The sequence below is a fragment of the Struthio camelus genome, chromosome 1 (genome assembly GCF_040807025.1).
Source record: "Struthio camelus isolate bStrCam1 chromosome 1, bStrCam1.hap1, whole genome shotgun sequence".
NCBI lineage: Eukaryota > Metazoa > Chordata > Aves > Struthioniformes > Struthionidae > Struthio > Struthio camelus.
Window position 1 is genome coordinate 96119747 of NC_090942.1, and position 25125 is coordinate 96144871.

Below are 25125 nucleotides of genomic sequence, written 5' to 3' on the forward strand. Positions count from 1 at the left end.
CTGTTCAGAACTGGGTTTGGTACTTCCCAAAAAGACAATCGTAATTAAAGGTACTTGCCCCAACAAGACTTGTTGGTTGTTGCATACATGACTAAATGAAAAAGCCTCTTCCCTTTGATAAATGGGTAAGTTCCACCAGTAGCAGGAACAACACACCAGCTGGATTATTAATAATATTTAGATTGTCGCTGATAGAGTTACAGAGGTAGAAAGGTACCTTAGTTACAGGTACAGAGATACAAAGCTGCTGTGTCTCACTTAAGGATACTGAAGGTCAGGACTACAGGCAGTAAAAAAAATATATCCAGGTGGTGGAAATACTGGGTCATAAAAAAAAGTTAAAGTAGTGTATCTGGGACCCCATTTATTTTGATTATTTATATTTCCAGATAACACTTTTTGGCATTTGTGGTACAAAAATGCTTTTGTTTCAAACTTTTCTTTCCAAAATGTGTTCTATATTCTAATACAGAGCTTAAATCAAAAATGAAAGTAACAATCAAAACAAAATTATTTTGTCAAAACAGTCGATTGAAGTGACTTTTTAATTTTTGCTTATGGGCAACTTTGCAATTCAATGTTTAATTCAACTGTGAAACTAAACCAAATTTCAAAGTGAGTAATTTCCTATAAAGCAGAAATATTGTGTTGTGTTTGGGCTCTTCTAGATGACCTTAAGGGTATTACTTCATCAGAGCTGATAGAAATCAACAAAGATTTTAAGATGTGTGAGGACCCTTAAACTATGCTGAGCTCATGTTATGTTGATGTCATTCATTGTGATGGTCTTGAAATGCACCCATGTTTTTCAAAAGTTTTCTATTATTGATTTGACTTTCTATGTATGTTCGTAAAACAATGAAAACGATTCTTTGGATTATTCAAGATTTTCGTAATGGCATTTTCTGCAACAGTTAAATCAGAATTTGTCATATATTTGCAAATATATGTTCTGTGTTTCTGCTCAGCAAATTGGGAAGCCTTTGATACCGTTTCAGATCTCCTGGCTTCCTTCTCTGTGGAGTGGTCTTGGACCAAGTTTTTCAAATTCTGGGTGTGTATCTTGATGCAACCACTTGCAAAGTCAGGAAACGGTTGAATGTTACGATAGTTTGAGTGTAAAGCCTATGTAGTTAATAGTGCATTCACTTTGGTTTGCCACTTCTTAGATTTGATTTAAAAGGAACCTTCCCTTAGTAGAGTGCTTCCTGGGTATTGCTGTCAGCCTTTTCTTGTATGTTAGAACAGCCAAAATAATGTCTCTCATTCCTCTTTATGCATTGAGCTTTTTTCCTTTCCATACCACTTTCTTGTGGGGGATCGGTATATTTGAATAATAGAGTCCTTCTGGCATCAGTCTTGTCCAGGGCCCCAATATGGTATGCCTTGGAGGCATACCACTTTAGATTATGATTTTGGCTGATCTCAAATTCTTTGTGATTGGCTTAATTCCAGCCCAGGGGAGCGCTCTACAAAAAAAAAAAAAAAGAAAAGAAAAAAAAGAAAAAAAGAGAGAGAGGTGTCTTTCTGAAAAGTAAGATTAAGGATGAAGATTAAAAGCAGAGTACATAGTTTGGGTGTCTCTGTTGCCGGAGGTACTGTTTCACAGGAAATATAAAACATCTGACCTTGTCTCAACAATATGATGGCACTGACTTTTTGAGCAAGGACTGTTGATACTAACCTGCTCACATAGTATCTTGGTTATTCAGATCTGGCTTCCTTAAGTTTAGCTAGATTCAACAACGTGCTGTTCCTTAAGAATAAGGTATCAGCAGTGAGACTTAACGTAAGTTATGGGTAGAACGGTCAACGTCTGATCACCCATTCAGAGGAAATGTCTTGCAGCTTTACTTAAGAGTTTGCACTCAGGTCTGAGGAAGACATGAGATAAAAACATAATATGAAATGAAAAGCTTTTCTGTTCTTTATCCAACTTAATCTTTTGTTTCTCTTTTCCAAACCTTGTATAGGGTATTTTGCCATACAAAAAAGCAACTTTTAAATAAATATATATTCTAGGGACAGTGGTGTAGTTGGTTCAGTACTTCTGAGCCTGTAGGCCTATGACAAGACAGAATACATGCTTTGTCCAACAGGTGTCTCCTGTATCCATCAGATTTTTTTTTTTTTTTGTTATCTAAGCATGTAACCTGCTGTACCAGTATAAATTGAATTTATTCTTAAGAAGGTTGATTTAATCTGAAGAATATATTTTGCACTGGTCTTGGAGATGAAGAGCTGAAATATTGGTCTGTTTAGCCCTTAAAAGAAATAAAAGCTCTCCCACTTCAAATCTCAATAAATAAATAAAATAGTTTATGTTGTGGACACGTTCACAATATTTCCTGCATGGCAGTAGAGCAGCACACATCAAAAAGGTAATAATATAAGCAATAAAATATCGCAAGCAAACAGAAAGCATCTGTAGATTTTGTCTTGCTGGCTAGTATTATTGGGATACTTCTTTTCAGATTACCATACTATAAATGCTTTGTATATGTATATGTGCATGCTGAGGGAAGACCAGAAGTTGAACTGTCCTTATAATGCTTATATTCAATTGCTACATTGTGCCTGAATTGCCTATAGGCATTTAAGAGGGCAGGAAAGGTACTCAAGAAACCGTTAGACCATACAAGATCGGGTCTGCCAGCTCTAGTGACGGGAGAATGTCATGTGCTATAAACAGGATGAAAAGAAGACTTTATATAAGGTGCTTGGATACATCCTGGGAGGTAACTGAAGGGTTTGTTAGTTGTTATCCCAGGATTGATAGTCTATATCCATCTTGTTATGCTGCTGTCTTTAGTAAATAACACGTGCAACTCAGAGATATGATTGAACTAGAAAGATTTGTACCTTTCAAACTTTCCCTCACTGTTTGTAATGGATGAAAGCTGTCACATCTCCCTGAGCCTCGAACTTCTGGCCTGATGCTCTGTTGTCCGTCTGTCTTCAGAAGCTGAGGGCTGCATATGGACGTAAATGTTCGGGGTGGGGGGTATAGGTAGGAAATATGACTGTATGGTTTTCTAATGAGCTGTGTTTTGGTGTATGTAGTATTTCTTGTGGTAGAACAAAGGTGAAGTTAGCCTGTAGCGTGTACCAAGCCTGATCTGAATTCTCTCCTTGGCTTTAGCAGGCTTGGGATCAAGCCCATATTGGAAACTTTCCATTTAATCTGCTGGACAGTCAGAACCTGTGTTAGTCTTTCAAGCTGTTGCAGCCTGTGCTGTTCTCAACCCTGAATCACCCCCAGCAGTACACCTTGCACTGCAAATAAAGAAAATATAAAACTTCTGATGTTACCTCAGTATTAGGTGTTCCTTGAAGAAAGTTCTGGGAAACATGAAATTTCGTGATCTGCTTAAGTGTTTTTTCTTGCCCACCTCAGAGGTAAATGGGCCATTTTACTGGACAATTGAGATTGTAGGCATTAATCAGTAATGGTGTCTAATAGGAGGATATTGCCAACAGAGGCAACAGAGCCTCACTAAGAAGGCAGGTCTCCTTTCAAGAGGCAAAGGTCTATTCAAGACTTTCCCACAAGTTAGCTTTGCATCAGTGTGCCATGGGTTGTGTGCTTCCGAAAGTAATATTCTCTCTCACAGGTCCTGGCAGTCTTAGAGAGCCTACTACACATAGCATTGCTTTCAGCTGTAGTTCCCCGGGCAAGAGTAATGATATCCTACTGTGGCCCTCACAAAACCATTAGTACTGCACCAGGGATAGCATTGGCTCATCCTGGCTCTGCTGTGCATTCAGATTGACTTTGGAGTCCCCTTTTCACAGTAAACTGTTCAGCAGTGCTACTGTGCGAGCTTCAAACATTTCTGATTTCTCCCTCAGGGATGACAAGTTTCACAGTTTCCTACTGTCAAATATCCTATTTTCAAGTATCCTACTTGGATAGGAGTTTGTATATTAAGTTAAGGTATCTCCGCTTGCATAGTCTTCTAGTATTCAGTGAGAAAGCAATTTGGGATTAGGGTCCTTCAGTATGAAGCCTATTACAGAAGTCTTTTGGTCATTATATTGTGCATGAACTTAGGGTTCTTTGGATAGAAAATTCTGGTAGAAATATGAGATTGCTGTTTTTGTGGGGAAATCTTGAGTTTGTCTTGCTGTTATGTGCGAAGTATATGAGTTCCTGAAATATCTTTAAAGCTGAAGCAATGGGTGGCTGCTTACCTCAAGACATAAAAAGGCAAAATAAGGCTGAGAGAAAAGTCATGGGTGCAACTCCAGCAATGGAGCTGAATGAATAGTTTGAAGCAAATAATTTATTTATATGCCAAATATAGCCTTTCTTGTCCCATCAAATATCCACAAGCTGATCAGTCTCCTTGATTCAGGAATCACTGGAATTTATTTGATGACTACCTGCAAAATTTATATTCTATGGACTCTCTGTGAATGGAGGTGGAAGAGGGATGGCTGTGGTTTTAAAACTATTTGCAAAAGCCTATTTTGTAATTTTCCCCTCTGGCATCCATCTTGTAAACTTGGATTACGTGAAGCCAAGCATTTCAGAGTCTGCAGTTTTGAGGAAAGAGACTAACAATTTTAATGTTCACACAACAGTTGATGTTTGGCATCCAGCAGGTTTTACACATGTTCATTAATCCTCGTGCATCCTTCTTTCTTTTTTAGCCACCCTAAAACCCCCTAAAAATCTCTGTGGCTAAAATGGTGAAATCTGAGGAACAGAAAGGATGAAGGAGATTCCTGGTGTTGCATGAGTGAAGGAGGGAACAGGACAGAGGGACTATTCCACGAGCCCGTGGATTCAGAAGGTCAAAGTGAAGCTGGATGCTTGTGTTTGTGGCAGAGAAGGGTAGAGCCACGTTAGAAGTTGTTCCTGGTAGTGCCAAATTCTTAAGGCAAGCGTGGTAACCTATTCATTTCCCAGGCACTAGCTAGTACAAGAAAGACAGAGCGCTGTAGACATTTGTTACTGTGTTTACTTCTCTACCCCGTCCCTGAACACTTGGGAGTAGGTTCTCAAAAGCACATATGGCAGTCGTGCAGCAGAACTGAGTTTCCATTGGTTTTGACCGTTCTTTACAATGTCCTACAGACTTTAAAGTGCCAAAAGTTGGCCCTCCAGTAGTTTAATCAAGGACATACACAGGCTACTCTGTTCAAGGGCTGGGAACAAAACTTAGTTCCTGGTTTCCTGCCTATTATTTAGTACATATCTGATCTGAAATCTGTTTTCTACATACCCTTGCGTGCATATTCCTTGGCACATGTGCTTCTTACCATTATGGGGCAGATCGCATAGATTTTCTGCGTCATTAGTAGAGAGAGCCAGTCATTTAAAAAAAAAAAAAAAGCACTTATTTGCCTTAGCCGTTAAGATTTTTTCTCACAGTTCTGCCTGTGGCGCCTGTCACTAGCAGTCAAATAAGGACAATTTTACCATTCTCTCCTGCTGCTCTAATTTTTTTTTCAGTGCCAGTACATGTATTTGTTATTCTTTATAACTCTCTTTGAAGTTGGGAATCCAAGGGGAATCTAAAACCGACCAGATGTTTCTGCTGCTGGAGACACTGAAGACAGCAAGGATTAAGTTTAACTGAAACTTAGTTCTCTACAAAACTCATTACAGCTAGGATTCTTCCTCAGATAGATTTATTTATTATTTATATTTGCACTTGCCATCCTGAGTAGGTGATAGCTCAAGTCATCTTGCCCAGGAGGAAAATGGATGATTTATCCGAGTAAATAGTGTATCAGCAGCTGCCTGTGTTGATTTCCCTTATGGGGTTTCAGTTCCATTACACTGCATTTTTCCCACCCACACTCTTTATACAGCATTTCATGTTGAGGGAAATCATTCCCATGTCTTTAACTTTTTAGAGGACAGATATGTGGAAGCATCCAGAGGGAGAGCAGTGTAACCAGCATGTGGGGCAGAGTGACATACGTGAGGAGGTACCGACCAGAAAGCACTGATGGCATTTAACTCTTTCTCCTTCTTTGCTGGAAGAAGGGAGAAAGGAAGAGAAGCAGAGAAAGGAGGCTGGTCGTAGAAAGGAAAGGACATACTAAGTCCCTAGAGGTGGGGAAAGAAAAAATCTCTCTCGGGTATAAAGGGACAGGAAGAAAGGTTATTTTTGACTTCTAGATTGAAGTTAGACACTTTTGAAGTTGCAGGACAAGCAACAAAATAGAAATAAAAATAATCTTTTAAAATATTCTATGATATTCAATTCATTAGAAAGTCTCCTGTGGTGTCCACATGTAAGTTCTGCGATGGCACATCCTGCTGGCCTGTGTCTGCAGTCATGGCCACCACAGGAAATGCACATCATCAGAGCTCATGCAGATCAGAATTAGGAAGACTGCAAACAAGAGGACAAGGCTTTGGTCTCTTTTTACTAGGCAGGGGCTTAAACTACAGTTTGGGTCCACTTCCAGCTTCTGAAAGCCCCAAATTTCTGGAGTATTTTGTTGCCCAGTTATCTCATCTACATTTTAAAGGAGGTCAGGTTTTTGGGACTGTCTGTCTGTCCGTCCTTGTGTCTGTCTGTCAGGCCCATGCGTAACTTTTGAGCTTGCTGGTCGTTTTCCGCCAAGCCTGAAAGAAGGGTAGAAATTTAAAAGATAATTCATTTTCCACAAAATGGGTATCCAAGGAGAGGAGGAAAACTGAAATTAGCGCCCCTGCTGAGGGAAGGACAAGCAGAACTTATCAGTGAAACATGTTTGGTGGAGGACAGCTGGCTGGCCAACACATGCTTTTCTCCAGAACAGCCACAGCACATGCTGTCTCTAGCTCACTGAGAATTTTAGCTTTGTTGTGGGAGAGGAAACCCATGATAATTGTACTGGTATTGTGTGGGGCTTGCAGGCTTGGATCACAAATCTGTAGGAAGACAGATTTTATTAGTATCTGTTTCACATTTGAGCTGTTTGTTTAGTTTAAAGCCCTATCCTTTTTCTTGTCTGTAAGTCAAGGTACATCTCCGGGTGATGATGTTTTCCCTTTCCTCTCTGCTGTGGGGCTACAACAGCGTTTCCCTGCTTTTCTGTGTATGGATTCACTTTATTGTTTCATACCGAGTCTCGCTGCTCCTCAACTCTCAGTGTCACAGCCACCATAATTGAGAAATAGTACTGGGCTCTAGCTAAGCTGCTCCTTAATTGGCCAGACGGATCACTAATGCCTTCAGTGAAGCAGTGTCCTCCATCATTAGCTGTTGGAGTTGCCTCCTAATATTCCCAGTCCCTGTATACCACCCTAATTTATTTTTAAACAGAAAAATCAGAACCTTGGTAATTATATAGAGCTTCATAAACATCAGGTGAAAATGCACGTACTGTAACAAGCACTTTTCAGAACAGTAAAAGGCAGTGGGGAAAATAATTTGCCAGTGGCTATGCTTATTTAAAGCTGCTTTTCGAATTTTAAAATGTAAAAAGAAGTTAGATCCTGGGAACACAGGGTAATTTTGGTTGTTCTGTAAGGTTTTGAGGAAAGATAAAAAGAAGAGAAAGTAATCACCTATTTTTATTTTATTTTTTTAGGACCTGAATTCTCAGCTCAGTATTAAGGGGAAACAGGTTAAAATCAGAGAGTTTCGGGCCTACATGTTTTCTCTACTTCTTTATTTTTTTGTCAAGGCATCAAGGCAGATGGTATGAAAAGCATTTATATTGGTCTCTCTGCTGACCTGACAGAGCTTAACCGAATAATCCAGGACTTGGAACTGGGTGTTTCGATAAAAACACTTTCTGAGAGATTTTTCCATTCAAAACATCAGCAGAAGTTTTTTAATTGACAACATCAAAAATTAGTATCCTGCCAGGACTACATTTCTTTGCACCTTATTACTCAGAACAAATGATTAATATATACTCATTCTGAGCATGAGCATTTTCAACAATTTTTTTTTCCTAAATTAAACCAAAGACCAAGTGAAATGGTATACCGCAGGATTGTGAGAGTGAAAACAGGGGGAAGGTCCTGGTTCCATGTCAGTTATTACTTTGTCCTAGTTTAAGCACTTGACTCTCTCTTCTGGTGATTGCTCCATTTTTTTGTTTTTCTAGTGTGCTAGATACTTTGAAATTTGCAGACTTAGCTCGGTCTTTGAAATGAAGAAATCTCAGTTTTGAAGATGCCAAATTAAACTGTGATTCTGAATTCCCCTTAACTGTGAGCACCTTCAGGTACAGAAAAAGTAGCACTGCAGTGTGGTTCCCCCCTTGATTCTACTTCAGTCTAAATTTCATATCCTGTGTCTTCCCACTGTAAAAGACCAAAGCTAACATAAAAGAGTGTAACATAGTTCACATCTAAAATTTGCAGCTCAGGTCTGTGCGGACCCCACTTACAATCTTAGGTTTTTGTATGTGTGTGCTCCTGAGATGTTATATTTAAAATAAATGCAGAAAACTAAGCCTGGCTGAGAAGATTATACCTTGTAAGCATTTTCCTGTGTATATTTTGATAGATTGGCATGGGAGGGGAGGGGGAAGGAGGTTAGGGGGTGGATTTAAAAAATATTTTCATGCTTTCGTCATGTAAGCCATTGTCTGTTTTAGGCTTAGTTCTGGCTTAGTTCTGACTAAACAAAGATATTCAGCTGTGCCATAGAAATTAGCAAATATTGAAACAGCTACCACAGAACTGTGACGCTAATATTTCAGAGCAGCCAATCCGATTGGGATAGGATGCACCCTACTTTCTTAAGTCAGTTTGTGATTTGTATCCAGCTGGTATGCAGTAGCTTTGAGGGTTACTTCTGGTGTCGTTTGCGGTTGTCTTATTCCATATAGGACCACTGCAAGGACTATGTGTACTCTTCTGCGCAGTGGAAATGGCCTGTTCTGGATATGGCAGATGCAAAGGTATAGCTAACCTGCGCTCTACAACACATTGTCTTATAAAGTTAAACAGTAAGGCTAGGCACATTAGAATGTGAAACAAATCTCTGTCTCTTGCAATCTTGAGTATGAGAATATAGGCAATGAGTCCAAACCAACAAGGAGCCAGAGGGCAAATTGCACATCTGACTGTGAGGGTTATCATCAGGCCAAGTACTCAATCAGGCCAGTTGGAAAAGCATCTTGTCTCTCAGAGGTAGGGCTGGATTTATGTTCTGCCCAGCATGCTCATTTAGAGAGGGAGGATTACACAGCCTGTAATGTAGTTGTTGATGCTCTTGAGCACGGAGGGGTTACTAGTACTTCTGGCTGTGCTCGGTCTCCCAGGGTGGTGAGTATGTGGATAGGGGTAAGGACTTGGATACAGCCCCAGTACCCATGAACCAGCTGAGTTATTCCACTGATGTAGCGTAGACCTCAGTGGAGCACATCCTCCACTGAATTCACATACGTTAATGACCTGTTGGTCTTGGAAAACATAATGCCTCCTGTGATCACTTTCTCAAACAATCCTCCTACTTCCCTCATGATTTAACAGCTGTCTTGCAGTTGTGGTTCTTAGATCTACCTTTCTTAGCTCTCCAGTTTGCCCCATGGCCTCTTTAATCTTCCTTTCCCAGGACCCTGGATATATTCTGAGGTTCCTGTAACTTGCTATTGCTTTGTGTCTGCCCTCAGATTACTAGTGCTAGCGTTTTGACAGTCTACCCCAATCCTTCTTTGCTCAGAGGAAATAATAACTCTCATTCAGTTGCTTTCTTAGCATTTATTGTGACATCCGGAGACAAATGCAAACTCATCTCTAGAATCATTATTCTCTTTGAAGAACAACGGATTGTCAGGGGAGACATTTTTTTGTGTGGATTCACTTAGAAGTTCTGTCCCCCAGTGTGGTTCTCCAGCTGCCCCTGTCATATCCTCAGTTGTTGTTTATCCAACTTTTAATAATTTCCTTTTCATGCTAGAAAGGGCCACATAATTTTCTCTCTGTGTGTGCATGTATTTGTATTTGCTTCTTGTTTTTATTTCTTTCAATTCCTAACATATAAAATATATAGGAAAAAGCATCCATTGCGCTAAATGCATGTATTAGGTATGCATATATTTTATATCTGTTTTGGCCCAATTTTCATAAAATGCCTAGTGATTTTGTGCACTTCTATTTTTAAGTGCACTATTACAGTCTTTCAGGTATCTTTTAGTCACTTCAAATCATGACTGATTTTTGGAAGAAGCATACTGATATGTGACTAGCTAGCCTACACCTACTTCTGTGTATGATATAGAAACAAGTAGAGGAGAGACTTCTTTGAACTGCTGAAAGAGATGGAGACTATAGGTATTGTTGCATTTAATCAAAAGAAAGAATATCATTTACTATATTACCAACAGCATTGCTTCCTCCACCTGGGCATCAGCTGTTTATTTATGTTTCTAGAGTGGCTCTTCATTGGTTTGATTAAGTGGTTCTGATTTTGACTAATCTCCGTTTCAGCTAAAGATGGGAGATCAGGTCAGGCATGGAGCCCACCCAAGGTGACACGAAAATCCATAGCTTAATTTATTCTGTTAACGTAAGCTTCCACCAGAAAGTGTTAAGATGAGATCAGCACAAGACTTGCCATTACAGCAGTGTGCACAAACATAAGGGTGGAAAATTGCTCGGAGAAACTGTCATTCAAGTTCTCTAGGTAATGTAGGAATGTTGTTTATTCTTCTCTGAATAACAATAGCACCTCTACCTGTAGCAGAGGAAAAGAAAAGAAGCAGACAGAATGTCCTTCCAGTCATGACTTTGGGGTTGACAACCTCCAGTGAAATTGATGTTCAAGCATCAACTAGTGTTCTGAAAAAAGACGATTTCCAAGTAATCAGATATAAAATTTCTGGCTGGAGGGAGGGAAAAGTGGAAAGGGGAGGAAAATCAATAGAGAACATTAGAAAGCGCAGTCCTTGTCCCGCTGGAATCGCTAGGATTTTCACTGGGATCTTTATTTCAGTTGTATGTCCCTAAGCTTCAGCTTCAGCATCTATTTGAGAGAAAAACGGGGTGGTCAAATTGATCAGCTACTAACCTGAAACACTTCAGCTCTGAGTTCTTTTCCTTGCTTTTACACAGCTATCCCAGAGGACTCTGGGGAAGTGAGTGTGGCAGGGCCCTGCCCAGGAGGGATAACAGCATTTCCTACCTCCAGGGGAGCCTGGGGGGTTGAAGACATTGAGGTTAAGAGGACCTCAGGCACTATGGTAACAGTAGCCATCCAAGGAGTTTAGCTAGATGCCAAGATTTGATATGATGAATCAGATCAGTTGAACTGATGGTAGAAAGCAGAGGTCAGTGCTAGAAAATACTTTATCATAGTAAGATATGTTGTGTATGTGCCGCATTGTGAGCTGTTGCACAACTTTTCTGTCCGTAATGCCATCTAGAATTTTCGCAGCTAAAATTTTTAGGGTGTAATACTGATTTTCTTTCCTTCATTATAACATCTATAATCCAGATATTTTATTTAGGAAATAAGGATGATTTAGTCATGAAGAACAGCCATCCCATGTTACATATGCATATAAATAACCATAGGTACTTTTTGATTTCCTTTTCTCTTCTTCCCTTGTTTATGCCATACAAAGAAATTACTAAAGCAGCTACATTTGTGGAGATTTTAGCTCTAACCTGCACAGGATTTGAAAACTTGTTTCACATTGTAACATATTTGAAGTGCTGCTTTAAAGTTAAGAGCGTATTTCTGCAGCTGGGAGCATAGGAATATGAAAGGTGGAGTAGCTTTCCTGTGAGAGAAATATGATAATATTCACTGACAGGAGAACTACATGAACAATTATCCCAAGCTGTGTCTTTCAGACAATGCTGTCAGATTTTCCACTTTTATGAGCACAGCTGGGCATGTGGTGCCACGATGAGAAATTCCACAGTGGCTAGAAGCTGCGGGTGTTGGGTGCAGGCCTGGCCTTCAGTGCTGGAAGTCAGGAGGGGAGGCTGGAAAGGAAAGGGCGATGACACTCTGTAGCTTTGAGACTGTAAGCAAAAACTGGTCTGGTCGTGCAAGCAAAGATACTCTGAAAGATGCCCCTTCTCAGACTGCTGCTCCTGAGAGACTTTGGGCTGTATCTTGCGGTTCAGGTTCTCAACAGGCTTGTATTGCCTTTGCCTCTGACATATGCCTCTTTACCTTTAGCTAAGGATTTGGCCATATGCAATTTTGCAACTTATATATCTGTTGACACCTTTGTTTTTTTTTTTTCTATACAATTGATGATATAGTCTTTTTTTGTAATCAGAGTACTTTCTTGATATTAGCTAACTGAATCTGGGAGCTCTGAAGGATGAGGAGGTGAACCAGGTCATACCCTGGTATGCACTCAAACCTGAGGGTTGTTGGGATGCAGAGTTTCAGTCCCACCTGTTTTACTTGGGGTCAGCCAACCGTTTTGATGTCAGCTCAGTCTTTTCTATATGTATAACCATGGTTGGATTAGTTAGACTTTAAGCTGATAAAGTTGGTTTCGTCGACAGAAACAAAGAGAAGAAGTGAAGTGATTCTGAACAAGCAGTAGTGGAAAAGGTGAATTCCTGATCTGCTACTGCTCCATCCAGTATAGGCTGCTTCTTTTGTATGCATCAGATTTTGTTTTGTGCGTTGTTTGAAATATAAAATGGTATAGCCTTATGTTACACCTTCTATTTTGAGCTGCATGTAACTGTTCTTGGTAACTTTTCAGTTTTCTAGTTGTTTAAGAATGGTTCACTAAATACTTGATTATGATAATTTTGGAGAGTCCTTTTAGATTACCTTCTTAAATTATCGTATGTGTTGCATTTTACATCAGATTACTTTGACTTTTACCTACTACTTTGTCCTAGTGCTTGGAAGGAGTGGTCTCCTTTCTCATTCCTTGTGCAAGTTATTTATTCATAGAGTTGTTCCCTGGCCTACCTTTTTAATGTTTTCTAATTTCTCTGTTGAAAAGTTGGGAATTCTGGATAATTCCCTAGTCAGTCAAACAGCTCAAATAATGGACCCCAAAATGTAGGCTGTTAATTATTTTTCAGTACATTGGCAATGTAATGTGTGACAATGGAGCTTTTTGGTAACAAGTGAAATCATTTTGGACATGCTGAAGACTGGAGTGATTAGCACTTAAATAACACCAAGCTTCTGAGGAAATCAAAACAATTCATAGCATTTAATGAAAGAGGCCTTCCTCACATACCCCAAGGATATAGTTTGCTGCTACTAGCCGTCTTTGTAGGCAAGAGAGGAAACTGGTTCACAGAGAGGTGAGGGACTAGGCAAAGTTATAATTAGCGGCTGTGTTGCCTGACCAGCATCTCAGGCAGAACGGAGCACAAAACGCTGTGTTTTAGTCCTTTGCATGTGCCCTACAGAAGCCTGCTGTCTGGGGCAACTCCTACAGCCACTAGTGCGTGACTGAGACTCCTCGCAACATGACAAAAAGGTAGCTGGAAACTTGTGAATGTGTCAATGAAAAAGAGAGGGGAGAATGGGAATGCACTGTAAGAAGTGGGCAGATACCTGGTTACGGAGAGAGAGAAACTGAATGAAAGCAAGAGTGAATGGGAGTGAGGGAGAAAATAAATGAGACTCTAAGTGTGTGTGTTTGAGGGGGTGAATTAGTTAATGCATGAGCCCAAGAAATAATGGGCAAAGGAGGGAAAGATGTGGAATACAAACATACGTTTGCTTTCAGCAACTAGAACATAGAAAGTCATTGTTTCCTGTGTTTCACGGGGCATTTTCTCTCTTGAATGATGTTAATGCTCAACTCTGCAAAATCTAGTTGTCTACCGGTGTTTTGCAACACCTTTGAACTGGAGACACATAATAAATGTCACCTTTGCCCTACTAAGACTATTTCAGGATAATGCTCAACTTGTAATTTTTAGCCTTTTTGTGGAAAGGGGTGAGGCTATTGGGGAAAACTGTGCTCTGGCTAATCTTTCTAGCAATACTGAGTACTGTATCGTGAGCATCTTCCTTGTGTGCTCAGACTGTCCATGAGATAAAGATATCAGACCTCCCAGAGTGTATGTTAAATTCTTTTGTAAATAGGTTTAGCTAGTTTTCTGTTGTTTTTCCTCAGTAATTACAGTGAAAATGTACTGTAAGTTATATCAGCTGAAAAACTTTTTTTTTTTTTTACTTTGGCTTCAGCAGTATTTTTAAATCGAAGAACTAGGGATTTATTTTTAAATTCTAAGAAAGAACCTCTAGGCATAGAAGCACAGGCCTAGATTTGTTCTCTGGACATTAACATAGCTCCTTAAAGTGGACAAAGTCGGCATGGATAGCTGTAGCTGTATATGACTCTCAGGATTGACTTTGCTGTGTTAGACAAGTTACCCTTTGAATTCAGTATTCTGCTCTTAAGGTGGCCTGTGAGGAAGGCAGATATCTTCAGACTTCCTTAGATACACGTGTGACATTTAAAAATTGTATTACTTGAAAAGTACCCTCACTGCTGCAATTCATTTATTCAGTGCTGAAACATGCGTGCAGTTAAAAAGGGCCTGTGTGATGATAAATGAAACAATTATACTCATTAGTATCAGAGTAATCAGACCTCATACCTTAAGCCACCAACTAAAAGATATACATATATTTTTGAAAAGCATTATCCTATCTGTAGTTGTCTGTGGCTAGTTTGACTGAGATGCACATAATGATAGTTGGGCAGCATAGTACTTAAAGCGCTGTCTCTCTACACCTGTCTTAACGCATTACAAATTAAGAAAATGGAGCATCAGTGATTTGAAAGACTTAACCAAGCCCATGAAGCAATGCTTGGCAGTTGACATAGGAGTACTGACATTCGGACTCATGCCTTGAGTTCTCAGCTCAGTGTCCTGTATCCTGGATAGGTACAGCATGGAAAGTCTGTAATTGTAAAGTTTTGTCCTGATGTAGGGTTTCATGTTTCATAGCATCCTGGATATACTTTCACAGTCTTTACGAAAATTATGGCTCTTGCATACAAGTATATTTGACACTGACATACGATAATGTTAACCTGAAACAAATCCTTCGTTATTTCACCTTAACAGATGAATTCCAGTGATTTTATAATAAACTAGCCATGGCCCAAAAAAAATGTATTCAAGTCCCGCTAGTCCAGTCAGCCAGCGAAAGGGTACCTCTGAAAGCGTACACATTTATTTATTAGGGAAAACACATATTCAAGCAAAATAATGCTATATTTGTTTAATTCTTCCTGTCACAGGAAGGTGGTCCTTGGCCTAATTTCCTGTTGTCTCTGGGTTACCAAACTGATTAATCTTCCACATGTGATATTTTCAGCTGAGTGCCAAGAGAATATCATTTGAAAGCTGAAGAAAACTAATGTTTCTCATCTAAGGGATTCTTCTGCACAACCGCGGTGTATTTTGGTTTGAATATCAGGCTGCATCACCTTTCTTCAAAGTTGCCATCAGAACATTTGCGTTGCTCCTCACTAGCTCCTGAGAGTCCTTTTGGCTGTGTGTTTTATTATTTGTATTTATTATGTTCAGTCTTATTACAGTTTTCTTTTTAAACAGCAGGCAGAGCTGACTCACTGCTGTTGACTCCATGACCTGCTTCCCATTTCAACCTCCACCTGCTTAAAAAGTTTAGCAGTTGGCAGTATATCTCCTGAGACTGATGTCTGAGCAATGGACCAGTAAAAGCAAAATGAAAGGTAAAATTCCCTTGGCGTGTGTGGCAGGAACTCTGGAGTTGCAAGTAAATTCCTTTGCTGACTGTCGAACCTAGAGAACTGAGGAAAGAGAAGGAATCTCTATTTAAGCAAAAAGACCTTCACTTCAGTGAAAATAACGAAAACACAATGGTAGGTAGTTTCCCCCAAACTGAAGTTTCAATGCTGCTGAATCCTTGCAACTCTCATTAACAAAAGCGTATATTTTATATTCTTACATGTTAGTATAGGTTTTTGTTTGCATTTGAACGTTCTCCTGTAGTCTTTTTGCCACTCTGAGGAAAGAGCGTTGTTCGCACGTGAAAATCTATAAATGAAGCCAACTTGAAACAAAAGTGAAGCTATCACATCTGTTTTAATATCTCAAAAAGTAAACCAGCTGTGTATATATAATATATACACGCTAGTAGTAGATGTTAAATTAGATTTGAAGAATTTGTTTCAGCTTAATAGCCTAAAATGTTATTAGTAACATAGATAAGGAAATTACTTAATAAAAAATATATGATTTTTAACCTGACAATGTCCCGCTTAATTAAGTTATGAGATCCTTAGATGAATGATATTATAAAAGTGCAGTGTGTAGCTTCTATTATTTATAAGAGAATGCCAAAGAGCTAGCTCAAACCGATTAAAGCAAGGAAAATCTCATTGAAACTTGCCATTCTGAGTAAGTGAATGGTGAATACTTCTAGAGATTTCATATAGCCTTGGTATCTCGAGTATAGTACCCAGCTAGCTCCTTTTGGTGCAGGAATTGCATGTGTTACAAAAATTATGATAATAGTAATAAATTACTAAAAAAGAATGCTCTCCTTGACAGGTTCTGGAATGTGAACAAAAATAGAGTTATTTTGAATGTGGTGACTGTGATGAAATGTAAATTAGAATTCTGGGTATCCTCACCTACTTGCAAAGTCAGCCCTGTGCTGTTTTTCAGTTTTTCGTAAAACCGTCAGATATTCCTGTTAGGCCAATGACGGGGGTCCTCTATTAAGGACCTCTGTGAGGTTGAGTTCTGCTTACCTTAAGCTGGCCCCCGTATGTCTGCTCTGCAGCACAGCAAGCAGTATAAACCTGCAGCCTTTTAATCTACAGGTCACCTTAACAGTCAGAGCAAAGATTTTGTTTTCTAGCTGCACACAGGCCTGCGTGCACTTCACGTTCAGCTCTGTTGCACAATTGAGGAGGGATGATATTTGAAGAGCAGCAGGGCTGTGCTGGCGCGGGGCGCTGCTTCATCATTTCAGCCCTTCGCTGTGGAGGGAAGTGGTTCAGCAGGGACCACTAAGGCCAACAGCCGCAAGTTGCCTGGGAGCCCAGCTGCAAGCTCAACTCAGCCCAGTTGTGCAGCAAAACAGCGGGACCCTTGAGAGAGATTAGGATCTCCAACCTGGAAACTGCTCTTGGAGGTCCCATCCCTCTAATCCTTCTGTGCCTGTGGTATGTGCCCTGTGGCTTTCAGCCATAAAGAGATGATCTACGGTGCAAGGCTTTATGGTCTGGAAGCCTAGGTGCTCCTGATGTAAGAGAATTAAAAATGTAAATATTTGTTTCGTTGGTTGTTAGCTTATCATTAGTGAACTTTTTCCTCTGCCTACTTCTTTTAATAATTAGGTAATTCATAAATTAAACTGCTTCCATTTTGAGCAAATAAGAAAGCTCCAGTCCCAGTTATATTGAAATCAATGGTAAATGTTTTTCCTGGGGCCAGGATTTCATTGTAAATATCTAAGTCATTGGGGTAGGGCTGATGATGAGTATTGTTTTTGCTTTTTCTTTTTGGTGCTTACCACTCTCTTGAGGGTTATAAAAATCATAAATTACATGGCATTTCAATGGAAATGTATGCAGCACAAGCAGGCTATAGAGAAGAACTTGTAACATGAAACTTTTTTCTACTGTGCCTTCAGAAAACTAAGCAACACAAATAATGAAGTAACTCGTTTTAAAGGCTTGATTTTGGAATATTGCTGAAGCAGTCAAAAGGTGCTAACCAAATTGCTAACCACATCTTTTAGAAAACATGTTTAATAACTTAACATGATTATAATTTTAAGCCACTTTTCTATAGTGGTTCAAGCCATAACCCCTAAAACTGATAGAGTGTAACCCCATCTTATAATGATCATGCTTGGCATGGAAAATGAATGTATGAAAGGCTTGGGCTTAAATTAGTCATGTGCTGCTGATGTGTTTAGTGAGCCTGTTTCCTATTTTGCTTTATAAGGCCTCCCCCAATCCAATCCTTTAGAGGCATTTTTATCTGCTAATAAGCATAATTAGAGTCATTCCTGCTGTCATTTATAAAATTATAAGAAACGTATTTGGTCAGTTGTGGTGTTCAAGGCTGCTAAATTTCCCTGACCAGAATCAAAGTTCTACTCAAAAATATTTCTTTAAGAAGTCATTGGCACACCTGGTTTTGTACTTCTCTGAGAGCAATGGGGCACGATGTTTTGCGAAGTGCCCATTGTAGGGAGAGTTTTAGAGACCTTCCCAAAGAGTAGAAGTGCTCCGACTCCACAGTGTACTCTAACAAACCTCTGCCATGAATTATACATCCTAAATGACATAAAGGGAAAGGAGGCCATCTTGCAGGCCTTCTGCTGCTGAATTCAGTTAATTGCGCTTTGTCTAACTCCAGGCATCATGTCTCCTGTAAACCAATGGAAAACTCCTTGGCCTACATCCTACCATCTACCACTGGTTTTCAGGACCACAGTGTTTCCTTTGGGCAGTGTTGACGAGAGATAGCAAACTGGGTCAGTTATATTTATAACCTTTTCGTCCTTCTGCAGTTATCCAAATGTTTGTCACAGATAGTAAACAGATTTTACTCCTTAACTCCACATACAATAAACAGCAGTGGCTAATGCTGTCTTCTTAGGCAGTGGACATCTGCAATTCAATTATATAAATACCTATCTGATCACTTTTTTTGGATGAAGGAAACTCAAGTTTCACATATTTAAAATCATCGTGCTTTACTACTCAATATACTACCATGAAGTCTAGTCTAAAAGTAGGGAATAGTCAGATGACTGTGGTCACCTGAATACATCCAAAGACTGGAATTTCATTCTGTGTCCTGATGTTACATCTAAAGTGTCTGATATGTGTTTGAACGCCCAGTTCCCTATTTCAAGAGCTCAGCGTATCTTTCTAAATCAATAGGAATTTTCCATTGACTTGAATTTAAATTGTGAAGGGCTCTTATTTTGAGGAAAGATATCTTAAAGTTCTAGAATAAGCACATCTGGTAGCCAGGCATAACTTTAAAATCTTGAGTTTGGTAGAAAGTTTTAAAAGCTTTGTGGGAAATGATGGACTGCTCTGGGGAACTACAGAATATTCAGATTAATCATCTAGACAGAAGTTGGGGAGTCTAGGGACTATTTAGTATAGAAATGCTGAAATCACTACCAAAATGTTGTAGTGGGTTGCTCAATTCTACTGAAAAGAAGTATCACCCTTTTCACTTTCAAAAATTCTCCTACCTAAAGATGAATCTGTGTAAAACAGTTCAGACCGAGATGGCACCAATAAAAACTCCGTGTTACTAATTTCATATTCACTGGTATTTGTTCCATGCAACTGATGTTTCCTCTTCCTAATTCACATTAGAGTTGAGGTTTTTTTTTTTTTTGTTTATCCACATGAATAGACAAGCTCATGAAATGGTCTCAAGCAGCAAATGGCTTTGGAAGCCAGACAAAGTGAACTAATCTCCAGTTTATAAACGTATTGCAATGCTGAAAGCACAAATGCTTCAGCAAGCAACTTTAAAGAGGAATTGGGGTGTGGAGTTTCTGAAGGGAAGAAGTTGGAGGTGACAGAGTACAATAAGGCCTGAGCACAATGACACACTGAGAAGAGAAATTTGATTATGTAAAGAGGGATAATAGATGAATCAACTAGAAAAACAGACACCAGAGAGAGCGGGGAGAGTACAAGAAAAGAACCATTTGACCATAGGAAAATAAAACGAAGAGAACTTAGCAGTTTGCTACTAGCCAACCTTAGAAACTGAATGGAGTATATGAAATTTTCTGAAATTCATTTGTTTTTTAGACTAGTGGGGAAAGGAAACTGCAGGGAAAGAACTGACTCCTGTATCACACAATTCAAACTGCTTCAAAGATCTGTCCAGTGTGATAAATAATGCAAAGCACTTTGTGATCGCTGGATGCGAGTCACGAAAGTAAGTCCAAAAAAGTTGTTCGGAGGCCAACTCCAGCAATCCTTAGCCCTGATTCAGGCAAAACTGCCATTGTTTCATACATGAGTGTCTGGAAGGAGAGGACATAGGGGCATTGAAGCCAACTGTTCTTTTGGAGGAGGGAGGGACTTTTTGTTAGAAAAAGCTGAAAGATTTAGGGGGAGTGGGGAGGAACTTGTGAGAAGGGGAGGGGGCCACCTGCTTGTAAGTCAAATATGAGTAGGTTCTCCCCCACTCTCTTTCCACCTGCCCCCAGTTTGCCTTATACTTCGCATCGTTCCGTCGAGACCAGTCTTTCAGGCTGAAAGGAGAACTTTGCGGAAAGGTAGGGGCAAACAGTCTGAATGAGAACCGTTCTGTAAACTTAATTGTAGCATTTGCTACTAAATGGTAGCAAAGCTGTTGGATTAGCTGGGCATTCAGTGGCGAGAGGCCAGGTACAAACGCTTTGCTACTTAGATGGATCAGAATGCAAATAAAAGCCCTTCCGTCATGCGTCTTAGTAGAAACACTGTCTCACCTCTCATTCAGGTTATATGCTTTTCTTGTTTTTTCCCCTCCTCCCCTGTGCGTACAATGAAACCATAGTCAAAGCAAAGCAAACAACTGTGTTTCGTTGTCCTTCGGGCTCTATTGAAATCAATGAAGCATCTTCGTGATCTATTGTTCTAAAGAATGTACATGCTGAGTCACTAGCGCCGCATCTTCCTCTCGCAGCCCAGGGTAGTTTTGCCTCGGCTTTCCATGTGTGTTTGGGAGGCTGCGGATGCTTCCCTTTCGCTTGTTAGCAAGCTTGCCTAGTCCTGGTAACCTCTGCAATTACTAAATTATAGTAAAGGCAGTTATTTGGGTATCATGCTTTTCAAGCGTTGAAGACACTGCAAGTTTGAAAGGGCTCAGCAGAATGCTTAACACATTGCAGAGAGAGGCTTCACGCTGTGCTTCATAGGCAAGCTTAACTTAGGCAAATTCCACCCCCCCACAAGTCAGTTGAGGTTGTCCCTAAGTGAGAAAGAAGTTAAAAACTGAGGCAAGATTCTGATCTTTTACCCAGGCACAACTCCAACAACGTTAGAAGAGTTACTTTTGACTTACAGCCTTGTAGCGAAGATCAGAATCTGGGCTTGAAGAAGGACTTCAGCATTTGGCCCCACTTCTGCATAGCCCTTTTATTAATTTTTTTTTAATTTTAAAAATGGACAATTACATAGGCTTTAATAACCCTCACCTCAAAGTTCACTTGAAAGAAAACTAGTAAGAGTTGTTTTTTTTTTTTTTTAAGGGAAAAAAAAACCCTAAAAATAAAAGTTTAGCTATGGTCAGCCAGGGTGGGAAATTCCATTGTGGCTGCAAGCCCATGGCAGGTAGAGTGGAATTTAATGAAGGAAACTGCTGTGTTTTTGTGTCTTTCTGTATGTTTTTCCTTTAAAACCAAGAGCTGGGCAGGCTTCCCATTTGACCTGATGTGACCCAAGCAAATTGCTTCTTATATAAAAACAACTGCAGACTTGGAGAATGTGAAAATGCACTGTATCCTTTTTCCAACTCGGGGAAAATGAAAGCCTGAGAAACAGGACGGCCCTGTCAATACTCGTTGAGCAAAACTATCACTCAAGCCCGATAAAGAGAGATTAGAACAGGCTTCCTTATGCCAGAGGGATTCATTATAAGTTAGATCTCTTTATGCTTTTTTTTTTGAACAGGCACACTTACCATCAGTAAGAGAAAAATCCATTTTTCAGATAACGTTTTTTGTGAAGGGAGGAGAAAAGAAGCTCTTGTAAAGGAGGAGAGAAAGAGAGACAAAGGGAAGAAGAAAGGTTTTAACTAATATGCCCAACCTAAAAGAAATACATTAGTAATTGTTAAATTGTAGGCAAAAATCCCAGCTTTTAGCTTTTGCTGTAACTTGGGAGAGCACAGGCGCAGGGATTCAGGGTGTGTCTGCTGATATTGTATTCAGATGTGTTGCCTTGGCATGTGTACTGACGGATTTATTTAAAAAACAAAGCAAAAAAAAAGCATTGTGTGCTCGTGAAATGACTTCATAAAATCCTTCCCTTTATGAATTATTTTGATCACAGGGCTTGTTGTTTAAATTTCTAAAGTGCTGTGCTTTTTTTTTAATTGCCTTCTTTTCAGAACTGTCTGTTCTAAAGTTGGCACCTTCTGCACAGCAGCATGCAGAGATTAAAGGAAAGGGGAGGGAGGGGAGGTGTGGAGACTTTAATCAGACCAAGGGGGTGACACGGTGCCTAATCAAACTCAAATCTTCTATGGGTCACCACTGAAATGAGTTTTAAGCACTCAGCCCCTCTTTTACTGTATAGGTGCATATAAACTTCCACGTTTGCGCAGTTGAGAGAGAGGCAAATACTTTAACCATCACATGCTGCCATGTTGGAGGAGACAGAACAGGCGTTTATTTGCAGTTTTTTGCTTAAAATGGAGGTGAAGGGCTTCCTCAAAAGGAAAGAAAGATTCTACAATACATGCAAGGTTCAGCGATGGCCTTCCTTTCCAAATTACAGGTTTTACCTGGGTACAGGGAGCTTCTGAGTGTTAGCTGGGTTTTTTCTTAGTCTCTTGGGAGCACAGACGACACACTCCATAAGCCCTCAAGGGATCATATGCTAAAGTGGAAAATACAGAAAAGGAGACTATTTCGATAATTTTGCTCTAAATATTGTGTTAAGGACCTGCAAAGTCAGTATTAGTAAATCCCCCTCCACCAGCATCATCATAATATAGAGACTGTATTTATCCAGAAGTTACAATAGTATTTTTAGACTGTGCATGAAAAGAAGAATGTCTTACAGGATAAACGCACTGTACAAGGAATCAGAATCATTGGGATACTGTCGCTGATTCTTCTTTTCGTTTGTCGGGGAACATTCACAAGCTCCCTATTATTTAGTTATTTATAAGGTATAAAGGAAGGAGGCACTTGGGACTATCTTCTGAGACCATTTCTGCTTGTGTACAAGAGGAGGTCAGAACAGTATTTACTTGAAAAGTGGAGTGAGGTTTTTTATTCTAAGGTTGTATTGGGAGCACTAGGACTTCTGAAGGAAATGGGCATCTCGGTCAGGAATTCTTGTATTTTCTGAAGGTGGCCCACTGAATCACGGGCCTGGCATTGATCTGAGGATAGGAATAATAGTCTTATGTTAGGTGTAATGGCTTACTCGGTTGTATTCTCATTGTCCTGCCTTCTGAGCATACAGATAACAGCCACGTGTATAAATGTGTTTAAGATTAAGGCAAATAATGATTAAGGGGTCTACATTATGATGAAGAAGATGCTGATCTCCATGTAAGCTCTAATGCTAGAGGCAAAATACATTGTATTTTTTGCTGCTGGAATTCTTCTGCTAGTAGCAGAGCTCCCAGGTCCTGGTTGACTTGCTTTGAACGGTGCACAGGAAAGCTGCAAAAGATACAAACAGTGAAGACTCTATTACCTTACTCTAGAGAATTTGCTTCACAGCCTAGAGACACTTTGTTCCCAGAAATTGCTTTCCATAATCTAATATATCTTAATTCTGATATGTGGAAATGTGACTGTATGTAGAAAATTTCTGTTTACTTCAGGCCCGTTCCCTTTACAGATTAGACAAATCATCACTCTGATCTTCAAAAATGCACTTTGGACAACAGGAGACGAGTGCCTTTCCACAGGCTTTCCTTGATGGCAGCTCTTGTTGTCCCTTAGTGATGAGGATATATTGTGTTGGACATTCTGAAGTTTGCATAAAACTATACTGATCTAAATGTCCTTTTAATTTCCTGCATGTATACACATCAGTACCAATTTGTGTATGTTTCGTTATAACGCCATCTGACTTTTTAGTATATATTAATTCGCTCACACAGTAACAGCTAACTGAACAGCTTTGAAGTTAATTCTGTATACCTAGCATGAAATACTTTTTAAAAGTACGGTCTTCTTTTCATCATGCATTTGGTTTTGCTGGTCCATTAAAAGGTAACTGGGAGAACAGTGAAACCGTCCGCACAAATGTTTTTCAGGCTGTACTGTTTCTATAGTGTCTCATAAAGAGCACAAATGTACGTGTCAACAAAGTGTTGTGACATTCTCCTCATACAAAATTTAGGGAGAACTTAAGAGCTTGCTGGGATGTACAAACGTTTCTTTGGAAAATTACATTTTCTTTTAAAAAAGGTATGAGCAGTCCATTCCAGTTTTAGGATATTCTTAAGTTACTCTTACCATTTCTTATGGATGTTTAGAAATAGATAATTGCTCCAGTAGAATGCAGTGCCTAGGCTGACAAATCATTCCTCTTTTTGTTAATTTACAGAACAGGGCAGGAAGAGAGCAGCTTAGGTAGATGGGTATCTTTCTGAGGAGAGATTTAAAAGTGAAGCACTGTAAGGTGTCTGCAGTTTTGGCGATGGACTTCAGAACTGTCTTAAATTCCAGCGAAAGGGCCTAAGGAAGTCCTTAGCAAGAGTTCTGATGTAATTTGATCGTTCATGGAAAAATCCTATTGCATGTGTCATTTCTCCCATTTTGGGCAGAATGTCACAGGGCATGTCATCATGTGTCATCTGTCATTCTAGTTGGACAAACCCTGAGCTGCTGCTTTAGCCCATACTCTTTCACTGATTTCAGTGGGAGTTTTGCCCAAGTAAGAAGTGAATAATGCTGCATGATTCAGCGCTAGATTTTTATGTTCCTGGTCCTGACCCAGTAGGTGACCAGATTTCTGACTCAAAGGCATGGCAAAATGAAGATGCTGTTATGGGAAAAGCAACAGAAGAAATTATTCATTTAGAAATCCAAATTAAGGGATCAGCAAGAGATTTGCAGTCTGCTTAGAGTATTTCTGATTTGTACAAGCCCATGTGGACCTATTCTTTTCTCACTTGCTGGCACATCCAGCACTTCCATTGGCTTCAGTGCAGTTATTCTTGCAGTTGCAGGAACTTTCCCAATAAGCTTGCACCGAAGACCTTTGAGCTAAGTGGGAATGCTTCCAGTAACATCTGTATGCCCTGGATTGCGCTGTATATACAGGTGCTTCTAAACTGAGTACTGCTGAACGTAGACTATACTCTTGTTTAAAAGATGTAAAATGAATTAAATTCTCTGTGTCAAAGAGAAAAGAAACCATTAAAAGTACTATTTTGATGTCCAAAGTAGTAAAAACAGGAAAAGCTATTGACTAGAATTATAAAACTTATATGATGGATACTTCAGTTTTTAATACATAATGACTCAGGAAGGAGATCTGTTTCTT

General features: G+C 39.6%; 1 protein-coding gene across 32 annotated transcripts in view; it reads left to right on the forward strand.

Annotated features, from left to right (window-relative positions):
- Window positions 1–25125, forward strand: part of ZBTB20 (zinc finger and BTB domain containing 20) — a 496803-nt gene that overhangs the window by 263868 nt on the left and 207810 nt on the right. For 4 of the 32 annotated variants that reach the window (XR_011143846.1, XM_068958890.1, XM_068958954.1 and 1 more), the window contains exon 5: window positions 15479–15618. The exons of 26 other annotated variants lie outside the window; for them this stretch is intronic. The gene's annotated coding sequence lies outside the window, so the exon portion shown is untranslated. Of the gene's footprint in view, window positions 1–15478; window positions 15619–15667; window positions 15769–25125 lie in introns of those variants that run through there. 2 more of the 32 variants (XM_068958929.1, XM_068959083.1) reach the window with 2 other exon arrangements.